At 31.0% G+C, this 13089-nt stretch overlaps 1 long non-coding RNA gene across 1 annotated transcript; it reads left to right on the top strand.

Moving 5' to 3' along the window:
- Nucleotides 1-3412: 3412 nt before the first annotated feature.
- Nucleotides 3413-5373, top strand: LOC138178297 (uncharacterized). Its single transcript, XR_011172671.1, has 3 exons — nt 3413-3785; nt 3895-3987; nt 4056-5373. It is a non-coding gene; the product is annotated as an uncharacterized LOC138178297 (long non-coding RNA).
- The last annotated feature ends 7716 nt before the right edge of the window (nt 5374-13089 follow it).

Genomic DNA, 13089 nt, shown 5'->3' with positions numbered 1-13089 from the left:
ACATACATAGGTAAGCAGAGACTATTTCAAGTAAATAATATTTGCAGCTTAGTCCAGACATTTCCATGTAGATAATATTCCTAGCTTCGTACGAAATAATTTTGCTGCAATGTACTGAGTATCGGAAATTTGAATATCAATTTGCATCAAGGCGATAATATCATACTTTCCTAAGAGACGTAGAACCATTTCGTAGGTTTAAAAAAACAGGTTGATTTAAAATTCTTTTCCTACAATTTTTTAAGGGTTCATTATTCAACATTTAGCCTTATTTTTATATATTGTTTCTTATCCGAAGTTACGAAGTGAGAAATTTATGAAAATTAAATCAAATATAATACCAAAAATATCGTAAGCTACGTTGCAACTAATTTTATAAAGAATTTGAAGTATATCGAATAAATATTATCAAAGGTGCTAGAGTAAACAGCATGTTTTTGACAGATATTTTCAACGTTGTTTTCAACGTTGTAACTTCATTGACTGTTCGAATTTCAAAAAAACCTTTTACCGTAGTATTCTACGCATGTGAAACCAAACAATATATATATATATTTTTTTCCAATTTCTCACATTTACAAGGTGCTATACTGTATTAATTTTATGACGTGTAACTGGAAATGACAAGTTTTGTCGCTTTTTAAATTAACATTTGTTTAAAATAATCAAGAAAATTACGTGTGTATTACAATGGTAAGCGTTAACAATAAGCGTAATCTAGCTCTCATGGAAAATCACTTCTGGTTTTTCTTAATAACGCTGTATTGTTCTTTAACGAGAATAGTTGAGCTAGTTATCGTTAGCTGCAATTGAAGCGATCTTGATATAATTTGCGAATTGATTAGCAAGTTGCAGCTTCGTATCGAAAGTGAAACGTAATGAAGCAGAAAGTTATCTTCCTCAGTATTATTTAGAGTTACAATATAAGCCCAAACTTTTTATTAAATCTTAAAAATAGATCAAATATGTTTGGATATGACCTTTAAAATTAAATCAGTATTTTCTTAATAATCTTAAAACAACGTAATCGTACGAAACGTACACACATACGCAGACATAGGAAAGTAACAGTCGTATTAAATTTCTTAACGTTATTTCTCCCTTAATATTAAGATTAAATGCTTGTAAAATTAAAAATAAAGTTTGTTTACCTAATGAATACATTATTTATAGTGAGTGATATGAATCGTAATAAATTGTGCGATCCGTATTAATTAAAATAAAGAAAATAATAATACACAGTATATAAAATATAATCAGTAATTACGCATAATATTTAATATGTAATGTGTAATGATACAATAACAGATGTATACAGGGTGGTTGGTAACTGGTGGTACAAGCGGAAAGGGGGTGATTCTACGCGAAAAAAGAAGTCGAAAATATAGAATAAAAATTTTTCGTTTGAAGCTTTGTTTTCGAGAAAATCGACTTTGAATTTTCGCTCGGTACGCGTGCGGTACGTTATAACGGATCTCACTGTAAATCGTTATCTCGATTGACATTATTTTTTTAATTTAAAAAATTTTTTAATTTTTATTCTATATTTTCGATTTCTTTTCTCGCGTAGAATCACCCCCTTTCCGCTTGTACCACCAGTTACCAACCACCCTGTATAAGGAAGGAGATACGAATGAGGTAATAATGTTTATCAGTTTATAAGTAGAACGCAATTATAGTTTGATTTGTTTATGAGGAGTGTTCGCTTGCTTGCGTCTTACACGTATATTGGCAGGATAGTTTATTATTCAAGAGTAATAAGACTACGTGTATATGTCTGTTATCTTGAAATATACTTTCTTCAGTAGTCTGTATATTTTCTGCTAGGGCCAAGATCCACATTTAGAACGTTGGTAATAAGAACGTAAACGTACTCGTGACGCGCATGATGGAATTATGAATCGTTCTAAATTTTAAATTTTCTGGTAACCTGTTATTGAAAATCCGATTATATGAATTAAACAGAGGGGAATTCTAAAATATAATCTTTTAAATAACTCAGTAAATCTATCGTGATATTTTATGGTTCTAAAATCTATACGCTTCTGTCAATATGTATAAGGTTTACGTTTTTCAAAAACGTTTAGAAATGTTTAGAAAAAAAAAATAGAAGATAAGCCATTTTACGATGTAAGATATGAAGTAATATTTTCACGTTAATATAAGAAGTTACGGTCAGTTTATTAAAAAGGAGAAATGTCGTTCGTGCGTTATGTATCTATATCGGTCTTCTGCAAAAACATAGTCTAGGATGGTAAAACTTTTTCCAAGTAGCGCACCATTTTTCCTAAGTAATTTTCGTTATCTTTACTTTGGAAAGAACTTTAATCTAGTTTTTGAAATCATCTTACCAACTTCAGGTTCTCGACTAAAAAGATTATGAAATACAAAATTTTATTTCGCTTATTTTTGTTTCATGTTTAATTGATTCTTTGCTTCCACTGTATAAATATCTTCACATGTCCAATAATTAACTTCTGATACGATAAGTACGTAAATAATTTTGCAGTTTACAAGAAAAAAAATTCACCATAGTAGAAAGAGGACAAAACTCTCATTGTAATACGATGGACGCATTAAGCAAAAATGATTAGGAGATTTTTACGCAATCGAAATATACATGAAATTATTCGATTAAAATAAACTGAATAATGATTTTAATACACTGAATAATAATTTTTTGTCCTGTCTACGCTGGTATTCCTGTTTTTCCTTCTTGCTAGGGAACTTGGCACCACTATCCATTCATTTTTGCTATCTATTCAATTTTCGCCAAGTTGGCGAATTCATTGCCAAGAAAACCGACAAAACGTTTTGTCTTTGCTCTGGTTTCAGCACGCGAAGTAGGAAACACGGAGAATGAAGACAGAGCTTGTAAAAAACAATTCAACGAGATTTGTCTTCTTGGATGACAAACGCAGATTAGGAAAGCAAGACGTGAAACGACGAATACTTTTATTAAAATTGGAAAGTTTTAAGAAAGAAAGTTAGAAATTGAAAGGTAAAATTACGATTCCATAGATTATATATTTCTTTTTCTTCTAACCGGTTTATTTATTTGCATTTTTTATAGATTATCTTCTGACCGTCTACAGACTGTTAGAACTAGAACTTACAAATCGTTCTAAGAGAAATAATACTGCGCACACATTTTACGATCACACGTTTGTCAAAGTGACGCACTAACTGTTTACAATCTGTAATTTTCTCGATAGAATCGTTCATTCTGATACAAATTTCGTTAATGATGATTGCATTATATTTATGCGATTTGAAGAAAGGAAAATGCATAGAACGCGCGTAATACACATTATTTATGTAAAACATCCGAGATATACTAAATATAGTAAATATATATACAGGGTGGTTGGTGGAATAAAAATTAAAAATTTTTTTTTTTTTTTTTAATTTTTATTCTATATTTTCGACTTCTTTTTTCGCGTAGAATCACCCCCTTTCCGCTTGTACCACCAGTTACCAACCACCCTGTATAATATAGTTACGATATTTTGCGATATTTTACGATCTTCCTATCTTTCGTCGAGTTTTCAAAAATATGAATTTGGATTTTGGTACAATCAGTAATAAATTATTATTCAGAAGGGATCGATCGATGTCAACGAGATTCAAATGCAGTAACGAGGAAAGGACTATAATAGATTCTGTATAGGAGCAGACAAGAAAAAGTGTGAATTGCGCGGACAAGGGGAAGAAACGACGAAACAAACAATTTGCAGAAGAATGCAGAGAGGTTGAACGAGAAATATAGTTAACTAAACTAACTAGCAATTAATTGGAATTTAATAAGAATTAATTAAAATTGATAAGATTCTCGAGTATTTCAAGTATCTCGAAATACCGAAATTACCTTTAAATTTTTGTATTTATGAATAGATATATCGATTGGTACACATTGTACGGTACTGCACTGTATTGAGCAACCCGGAAAGTTACTTTCGATTTACATTTCGATTCTCAGGTTTTTCGGTGAGAAACTTTTCAATATGATATTTCATGTCGAGCAAATTCCACAGGAAACGAAACGAATTTTCCAGGCAACCCAATATTTATATATTGATTTTATTGGCTATGCCAATAAATGATCAAAATATAGAAAGAAAAAGCCAGATTTATCTATCGTCGTGTTTCATAAAAAGTCGGTCACATTGCATGGTATAACGATGTCAACTGACAATCGGTGAGTCAGAGCGTGAGCGTGAAAATTGGCAAGTCGAGGATTTGAAGATGGATAAGGGAGAAGCGGAGGGTAGTGTGCAAACGGACCGATATAGAGAGTACGAAGAAACGAAATGGATAGTTTCCCGAGAGAGAGACAGAAAGAGAGAGAGAGAGAGAGAGAGAGAGAGAGAATTCCAGTTCCAGGCAAACTGTCTTGCCAGCAGTTCGAAGATAGTTTCGGTCCAGATTCCTCGGAGTTAGGCCAAACCGCGTTTCCAACCAAAACGTCCACTGTTTTCAACGGAGTCGCTTCTCCACGTTGACTTCGAAACGAGCTTCTTCCGAATGCTGAGTGTTGGATTTCCTGCGTAATCAATTCAACGAATACGATGGTTCCTCTTCTTTTCTAATTGTTGTTTGTATTAGACGTTTGTATCGGTAGACTTTATTCGATTACACGACAATTTTTCGCTAATGTTCGTTTCAATGATAGAAATTGCTTTTTCCTTCTAAAAAGTAAGTTGAATCTCGATACAAGATTTTAGAAATACCATGGTTTCCATGTGCAATGAACAAATGATATTAGTAAATTAAGAGATTGTATTATTTAGCAATCGTAGTTTGTAGAATTCCTTTGGACAAACTGTTTTCGCAATTTTGCAAGTTAAAGTAAGAAAATACTACAAATTAACAGAATGAGTGAGTCAGCAACGAAAATTATTAATCTGTCGAAATCTGTGAAAATTTTGCAAATAATCTTTTACAACTCGCGTCGCTGTTGTACAATGAACGCTTAAGAAAATGAGAAGTATTAATCAATAATCTTTTTAATTGTTGTTTACGGCTGTCGTGTTGGCTTGCATGCAATTAACTAATTTGCAATGTATAAAATCTACTGGAAACGCTTTATTTGCTTTACTATTACATAAGAGAATTTATTAGAATTATTAGAATGACATTTTCATAAATTATGGTATTTTATTAATATTAACAAGTTAATTATGCAAGAGCCCTATGTGATTATCTTAAGTAGTAAAGATAGGATTCCAAACTTTGGATATAGGTACAGGATACCACGTGCTGTTACATAATATACATTACTGTTTCCCTTTTATTTAATTCCTACAAATGTTTTCGAATGGAAATTTATTCTTCTGTGTGTTTATATATGTACATTTCATATGTATATGTATATGTCCATGTGTACGTTATACAAATGTTCATGCTTCTAACGAGACTTCTTCTTCTTTGTTGTTCATAAATATCTTCATAGATTAATTCCAAATGGATTTCAATGTTCGAGTTGCAAAAGTGTCAGCTTTGACGTAAGAGAATGGTAAACATATTTTTAAGAACTTACACAGAATATCATAACTTAAATTTATTCTGAAGATACTTAGTGACCTTAGAAACTTTTACCTACCTTAGAAATAACGACGAAGTATATTTTTCATACTTTACCTTGCATATTCTTCTGTTCAAAGATTTTTTTCACTTCCTATTGAATATTCATGATTGTGACTGATTTGATGACATGGATAAATATATAACACCAGTCCCATAATTTATACATACATCCGTGACATATATATGGTTAATGATCCTACTCATTCATGTTGTGAAAAACTGGCAAATTGATAGGCTCTCATACATTGTGTATGTCAATTCGTAATATCGTTGGCAGAATATTTGATTCTGTTTATTTCTCAATTGCTTCTTTTATTTGTAAAACTAAACCTCTTTGTTATTCGTTAAGGTAACAGAACACAATGAAAAGATTGTAACTTGCGATAAGACTACGAAGGAAATACGCTTTACATATTTTTTCAAAGTACAATCCTGAGATCCTTCGTTTTCTATCAATCGAGGCAAAAACGTATAGAATTTGCTATATTGCTGGAATTTCCTAAATTATTGCTTTTGAATTTCAGCCACTCTAAACATTTGAATAGATAAAAATTACTCCAAGATTTATCGCCGTGAGCTTCATTTGATTAAAGAGCCTAGTCAAAAGTGTCAGAAACAAGATTTCCGGGAAGGAAGACCGTGAGACAGATTTTCAACCGAGGCGGCAATCCGAACGCTCTTCTAACTTTTAGAGCACTTCGTTGTGAAGCGATTACTCTAGTCCGTCAGCTCATGAATACTACTCGTTAGGCGTACGTGAGGAGAGCAAAAGGAATCGTCGCGTATATCGTAAGAGGAAGGTTTAAAATTGCTTCGAAGCGCACGATTAACGTGGCAAGATCCGCCTTTAAATATGCCAATTCGATGGAGAACTTCGTTTATGATTGAAATACCGCGAGCGTGTTTCTTAAAACTGGGACCTGACCCTGCTACAACGAGGCCGAACTTGAAGCAACAATCTCGTTTTGCAACTTGTTGCAGCTGTTCGTTTCGTACAAAGGGAATTAGAATTGGAAGATCCGATATCTTTTATTCGAGTTTTCAAATAATAAGGAATAGAGGATTATAAGAGTTTGAAGTAGAACTCGTTCTTTGCGTTAAGGATGAAGAGATGCTAGGGGAATTAGAATAGAAAAGTAAAAAGATCTGATCTTATCGGAATTTCTAAATAACGAAGAATAAATAATTATGAGGCTTTAAAATAGGAACATCTTTCTTTACATAGAAGATATAGAGTTGTTAAGAGAGTTGAAATCGAAGAATGAAGTAAATCTGATTTCTACTATGAAAATTGTATCGATACGGCATATGGTATGTAGTATCGTATGAATTGATTTTTAGAATAGAAAATTCTAGGGTTGTCGAATAGAACCCACTTTTTGTGTATGCGAAATGTTGGGGCAATTGAAACTGTAGGAGAAAGTAAATCTCATTTCTTCCATCGAAATATCCAAATACATCGTGATTTTTCAATTTTCAGAGTAGAAAATCACAATGGGTTCGAATAGAATTCTTATTCCATACATAGGAAATGTTGAAAGGATTGGGATTAAAAAGTGAAATAAAACGAAATACATAGTGTCAAAGTAATAGATTATGTTAGTTACTATAAATTGGTTTCTTCAAAGATTATAAAGATGGGATACTAGCACACTAAAATATAATAAATGGTTCTGGAGATGTCGTCTTCTGTATATGTAATAATAATAATAGTGGTTATTGATAAATTTCTCTTAATCGATTATACGAGGAAATAGGTGAAAATAGATGTTTAAAATTGTATTAATTATAATCACTACAGTTCGAAACGGACTCTCGGGATAGAAATTTCAAAAATATTTTGTTAACGTTTCACGATTCACAGTTAACGATTGATTAAGCATTAATAGGTTCAGCATTTTCAGTATCATATTTTTAACAGTATCTTTGAACTTGGTAAATGATTCTATACGAGTTTAGAATTAGATAACATTTAGGGCGCAATTTTAAAATAACGACGATTCGGTGATTACAATTTATAAATGAATCACATTTTAAAACGAAAGCTTCGGCTATTCGTAATTTCCAATCCTCGAATACTAATTTCAATCTGCTCTCAGGAAATTGAAAGACAAAAATATCGTGTAATCTTCTGCTACTAAAAAGAGCGCAATTGAGAAATGACAATCCCTGTCTGGGAAGAATGCAGAGCAGAGAACGGAACGATTTCACCAAACAGAAGTTCGATTAAACGAACGATAGAGGAAGGAATTGGGGAAAAAAACCAATCTGCAAAGCGTTAGATTTCAGCTTCCTGAAATGTATTCTGCTGAAAGATCAAAGAGTTCTCTTGCAAATATCAGTTGGTTCCGCTAGAACAACCGCACTTTCAATCATTAAACCTGCCAGGCGATATCGTCGATTACTACACGTAGAAACTCATCATTAAACGTGTGGAAAAGATCCGTTATTCTGCACAATTTGCTTGTAATCTGTGAACGATTGCTGGTATCAAAGGTGCTCTTTACAAAGCGTAACTGATGTTAATTTTATTCGTTTTCTCTGTTTGGGTTATATCATTGGCAACACCGTTACAAAAATTTATTGATTTTAAAATTACCAAAAAAAAAAGAAATTAAATTTTAATCTTCATTTAAAACTTGTACTTCTGTGTTGACTATTAAATTCGAATTATCAGAGATATTTTAATAGTTTTCGTTTAAATTTTAAATTATCTTTCTCGAGTTGCTTTACTTGTATCTATGCTAAAATTACGTGTTTCTAAAATCGAACGTGGCTAATTAAATATCATATTCACGAATTTATTAGTTTCGTATATTGGTCTTTTCCTTTTAGAGGATATTTTTAGTACAGTTCTTCTAATATAATTTCAAAATAAAGACTACTCATTATACTTATAGACTTATACTATTTTAATGTAACTACAGGACAGCAAATAAAAGTAAATAAAATACAACTGCCAATGTAACAATGTAACGAATTAACAGCTTATGGATGCTTCTTCTAAATTGAAGAAGATTAAAAAAAAGTGTAATACCGGAAAGAAGAAGGAATTTCCATCGTCGATTTAAATATAAAAGATTCGAACCAGATAGAAACCTAATAAGAAATTATAATACACGCAGTGAATAGAAAATAGGTATTTTTAGAATTAAGAATTACCGAATACACTGAGCGAGAATTGTTTAAAACGAGAGCACCGTGCCTCTAAAAGTCAAATTTTTCAAGTTGTTTTCGGGGCCCATGACGAAAAGTTGTACGCTGTTTGTGACGCTTGAAATGATTTAACGGGGGCTGGGCCGGATAGAAAGAAGCTTCCACCGCGCTAGACAGGCAGGATATCAAAAAACTTTCAGGACAATATCTTTATCTCGGACGAGATATTCGCGTAGTTCTTTAAAAAAGTTCACAAGTTGGAATTAACCGGTACTTTATGACTGACTCTCTTTACACGACAAACACACTCGCAGTTCGTAAATCACTGGGAATTTAATGCGGCTGTTTTCACATCATGATACTGCACCAAGTTTAACTTTAACACGGAGTAGACACTATTTAGTCAATTTGATCGACAGTTACCTTAGAACGCGCTATTTGTCATCTTGATATTTCTCTGAAATTCTTAACGAAATTCTGATGAAATTCCTCTTTAAGCTTCAACTTATTTAGCATACTTACTTTAGTATAGAAGAGTGACACATATCAAGGATCGTCAGTATCAAGGTATCCGCGAAAATTGATAGGAAATTCGGTTCCTATTTAGTCAAATTATATTATTTAAAAAGAAAAATGTTACAATTAGAGAAACTGTTTTATTGGTAACGAATAAAAGACTCGTAGAATTCAAAGACCATTGACTGAATTGCGGAAGAATGATGTAACACTTTGTTATCGCTAAATAATTATTAGAAGACAGATCGCCGCGATGCATTTCAGAAAAAATTCACGTGCTCTAGTTGTAACCTGGCTTTCCCTAATGTTATCAATTGCGGATAATTCCTTTGTATAACACTTATCAAACGTTGTTCTTTTTTTCGTCGTTCTTTTGTAATATGTTTGCTAGTGATAGAATAATAATGCCACGTATTAATAATAGGTTAGATATAACTTTTATCATAAAATTAATCATACAATAGCATCACCACTAATGACGAAATGTTCTTTTATCGGTAAGCATGTGCCATTAAAAAGCTATTAACGAGAGAGTAATTCTTTCACTGTTCTTATTTCTAATATTCTGTATCAGGTCAGTGAAAAGTAGAGTACTATGTTATTCAGAAATATCACGTAGCAAGAAAAATTTCACATGATCAGTCTTTTATATCTAGCACATAAAATGTTACATCAGTATTCAACTGTTATATCATTTGTACAAAAACAACATGATCCTACACTTGTTTATTATTTATTTATTTGTTTATTATGTACAATTTTCAATCGTACATATAAATAAAAAATCTGGTATTATATCAGTAACACAGTTGATACGATTTAAATAATAGAATAACAACAACAACAATAATATACAGAAAAAATATTCAATCCTATATAGAAGTAAAAAAATTTTCATTTATCATTCAACTTATAGCCTTATTTTTATTTTCAAATAATCATAGCAAAATAATGCAACTGCAATAGTATTAATTTTAATTATTTATTCAACATTTAAATTATCACATCAGATTCGGTATTTCGTTTAAATCTCTATCCCAATTTAAAATTTATTAAGATACGAATTATGTGTGAATAGAAATTATATAGAAACAGTTGTGTATCAGTAAAACAATGCACAGAAAGAATTTTTCAGTCTTAAAATTGGCCATTTAAGACTGAAAAAAAAGATTCAAAGACTCAAAAGAAGATTCAATGTTTCTGCTTATATTATAGTCTATTTTTAATTCGCAAAATGAAAATTATTTTTCAATTTTCAAGAAAATATTAGTTTAGATTAATTAAATTAAAAAAATTAATTGTTCAATGTAAACATTTTTTATTAAATTAAACTGCATCTGCCACGTTAAAAATGTAAAAAAAAACTTGATTCGACCATTACTTTTAGAAATAAAAATTCCTAACTGCAATTTTATAAAAATTTGAAGTTTCTTATTTTCTAAATATATTCTAAATTGAAAAAATAATAGCTTGAAATGCACTTAGTTTATATCATATTTCCATTGAAAAAATATTTCTAACATCGATGTTGTAAGGCTATCGATGTAATGTGCAGAAATCCTATTAACTAAATGTAATATGAAATAAAAGTTCAAGAATTTATTTCTTTTGCTCAATCGAAAATAAAATAATTAAAAAATAAAATAATATTGTCTTGTTGAAGGGCTATGCTCGGTAAATTAAAAATTCATAAATATTCACTTATGAATGAATAAATTGTTATTTTGAAATGAAACAGATTGAAAAAGAGGAGTAGTAGTTTATAAAGCGAGACATTTGAATAAAATTTTTCATGTTTAAAACATTTATATCTGACATAAAACATTACATCCCTGATGATCAGAAATTTTTTTATGCAGATACTACATTCTATTGTATAACTGGTCGTTATTAATTTTCCGAATAATTTGTAGCACATTATTTTTGTCTATTTTATTTTGCAAATGATGAGGCATGCGATAAAGTTCGACTCGATTTTTTGTAGGTATTGATATATAAATATCAATATTTTATTTACAAATCCATTCTCGTGTCATTTTATCTTTTTATTAATGGAATTTTTAAATAACTGTTGTACGTTTGCAAGACTGCAAAATGAGTTTTTCATTAATAACAAGAACATTCCAGAAATGATAACTATTATCGATAAGATTTATAGAATATCACAGATCAAGAATCGTATGACTGGCTTTTTTGAAAGTGAATGAACGAAAGCCACTCCTGTGCCTCCCTCCACCGATATCATTTATTATTTACGTAATACATCGTATGATCCTAACGTGATTGGTTCGCTACAACTTCGCCTCACCTGATGATTTCGCTAGGAAAGATATCATGCAATGTCATGTACATACATTTGAATGAGAAGGAATTACAAGAAATATATGTATGTATCTTTTTTGATAATTAGATAGTTAAACTGATAGCTACTGCTTACACATCAATATACATGTCATGAAACAGGTAATATTATGCAAAATTATGCAGAACGTGAATTTACAAGAAAGACGTGAAAAGTGATTCATTTAATTTCAAAGATAAATTTGATAAGAACAATTTCTACAGCTTTTATCTCAAGGATAGGAACATCTGAACGGTCCACGGGAAAAAGAGCGGATGTCAATTTTAACACATTTTCGTATGCTCTCGTGTATGCTCTTTATCACTGGCTATGTCGTATTACGAATTAAAATTTTCCGAATTTCACCGTAGCTATAAAAGTTTAACGCGTAGAAAGAAAAATGAATGCCTTTTATTTTGTACAGTTTAATGTGTTATATATCACTTGAAATTACAAGTAAAAGTTGAAAATCACGTAGAGTAAAATGATGTTTTATTTCGATAATTATTTTAAAATAGAATTTGAAAATTTGTCAATCATAGTGGAACTTGGCTAATTCCGGAACGGGAGTAAATCATCAAGAGGAAGTTAAATTACGCGTGAAAAGGAGTGAAAAATATTGACTACAACTTTTTCATAAGACGCTTTGTTTTCGAGAAAAATAAATTTCAAACGCATCACACGCGTATACCAAACCAGTTTTTAACTACACATGTTCAAGCTTTCTTGTCTTGATCCCTACATTTATTTGATGAAGTTCATTACAGTCTTAACTGTCATTGTTTATGAGCGCAAAGTTTGCTCCCCTTTATTCATTTTCATAATAAAGCATTTGTATTAGATTGTCCTATAAAAGTTTTTTTCGTTTTATGAGGAAATAATAGACGCACAATGTTTTTTGTTTTATATTATTTTGTTGAATTACGTACGATCCATTTTGTTCTGTTGAGATAAACACCGCGACATTTCACAGACTTGGTTTCACGTTTGTATGAAGCTGCATTGTTGTAAAAAACACGTTTGCGAAAGAGACACTTTCCGGACAATTTACTATATATATATTGACGTTTGAAACGATACAATACATTTTATCTTATAATACTATACATTTTTATATTGCTCCAGAAGTTTTCCATTAATTTCTTTTATAATGCGCGTATTTAATTATTCTGCATGCAAAAATAAGTTGAAAAAATAGAGTAAAGTTCGCAGTTTCAGGTCTCGTTTTCGAGGAAATCAAGTTTGAAAACTCGTCGAATACATGTGCACTCAGCTAACTTTCGATTGAACGCGTTTAGTGCGGTTGTCAACGAAGTGTCGACGACTCCCAATGCAAACTCGATTTTCTCGAAAACGAAGTGCGAAACAAAAAAATTTTATACTGCGTTTCCTACTTATTTTTGCACACAGGATAATTTCCAATTTTATCATTCGTTCTGGAACATCCTGCTCATATCGTAATAAAATATATACATAAATACATACATACA

This window comes from Bombus flavifrons, chromosome 1 (assembly GCF_040668555.2).
Source record: "Bombus flavifrons isolate JBK064 chromosome 1, iyBomFlav1_principal, whole genome shotgun sequence".
In the NCBI taxonomy this organism is placed as follows: domain Eukaryota; kingdom Metazoa; phylum Arthropoda; class Insecta; order Hymenoptera; family Apidae; genus Bombus; species Bombus flavifrons.
Note: the sequence above shows the minus strand (reverse complement) of the source record. Positions and strands in the feature narration are given on the sequence as shown.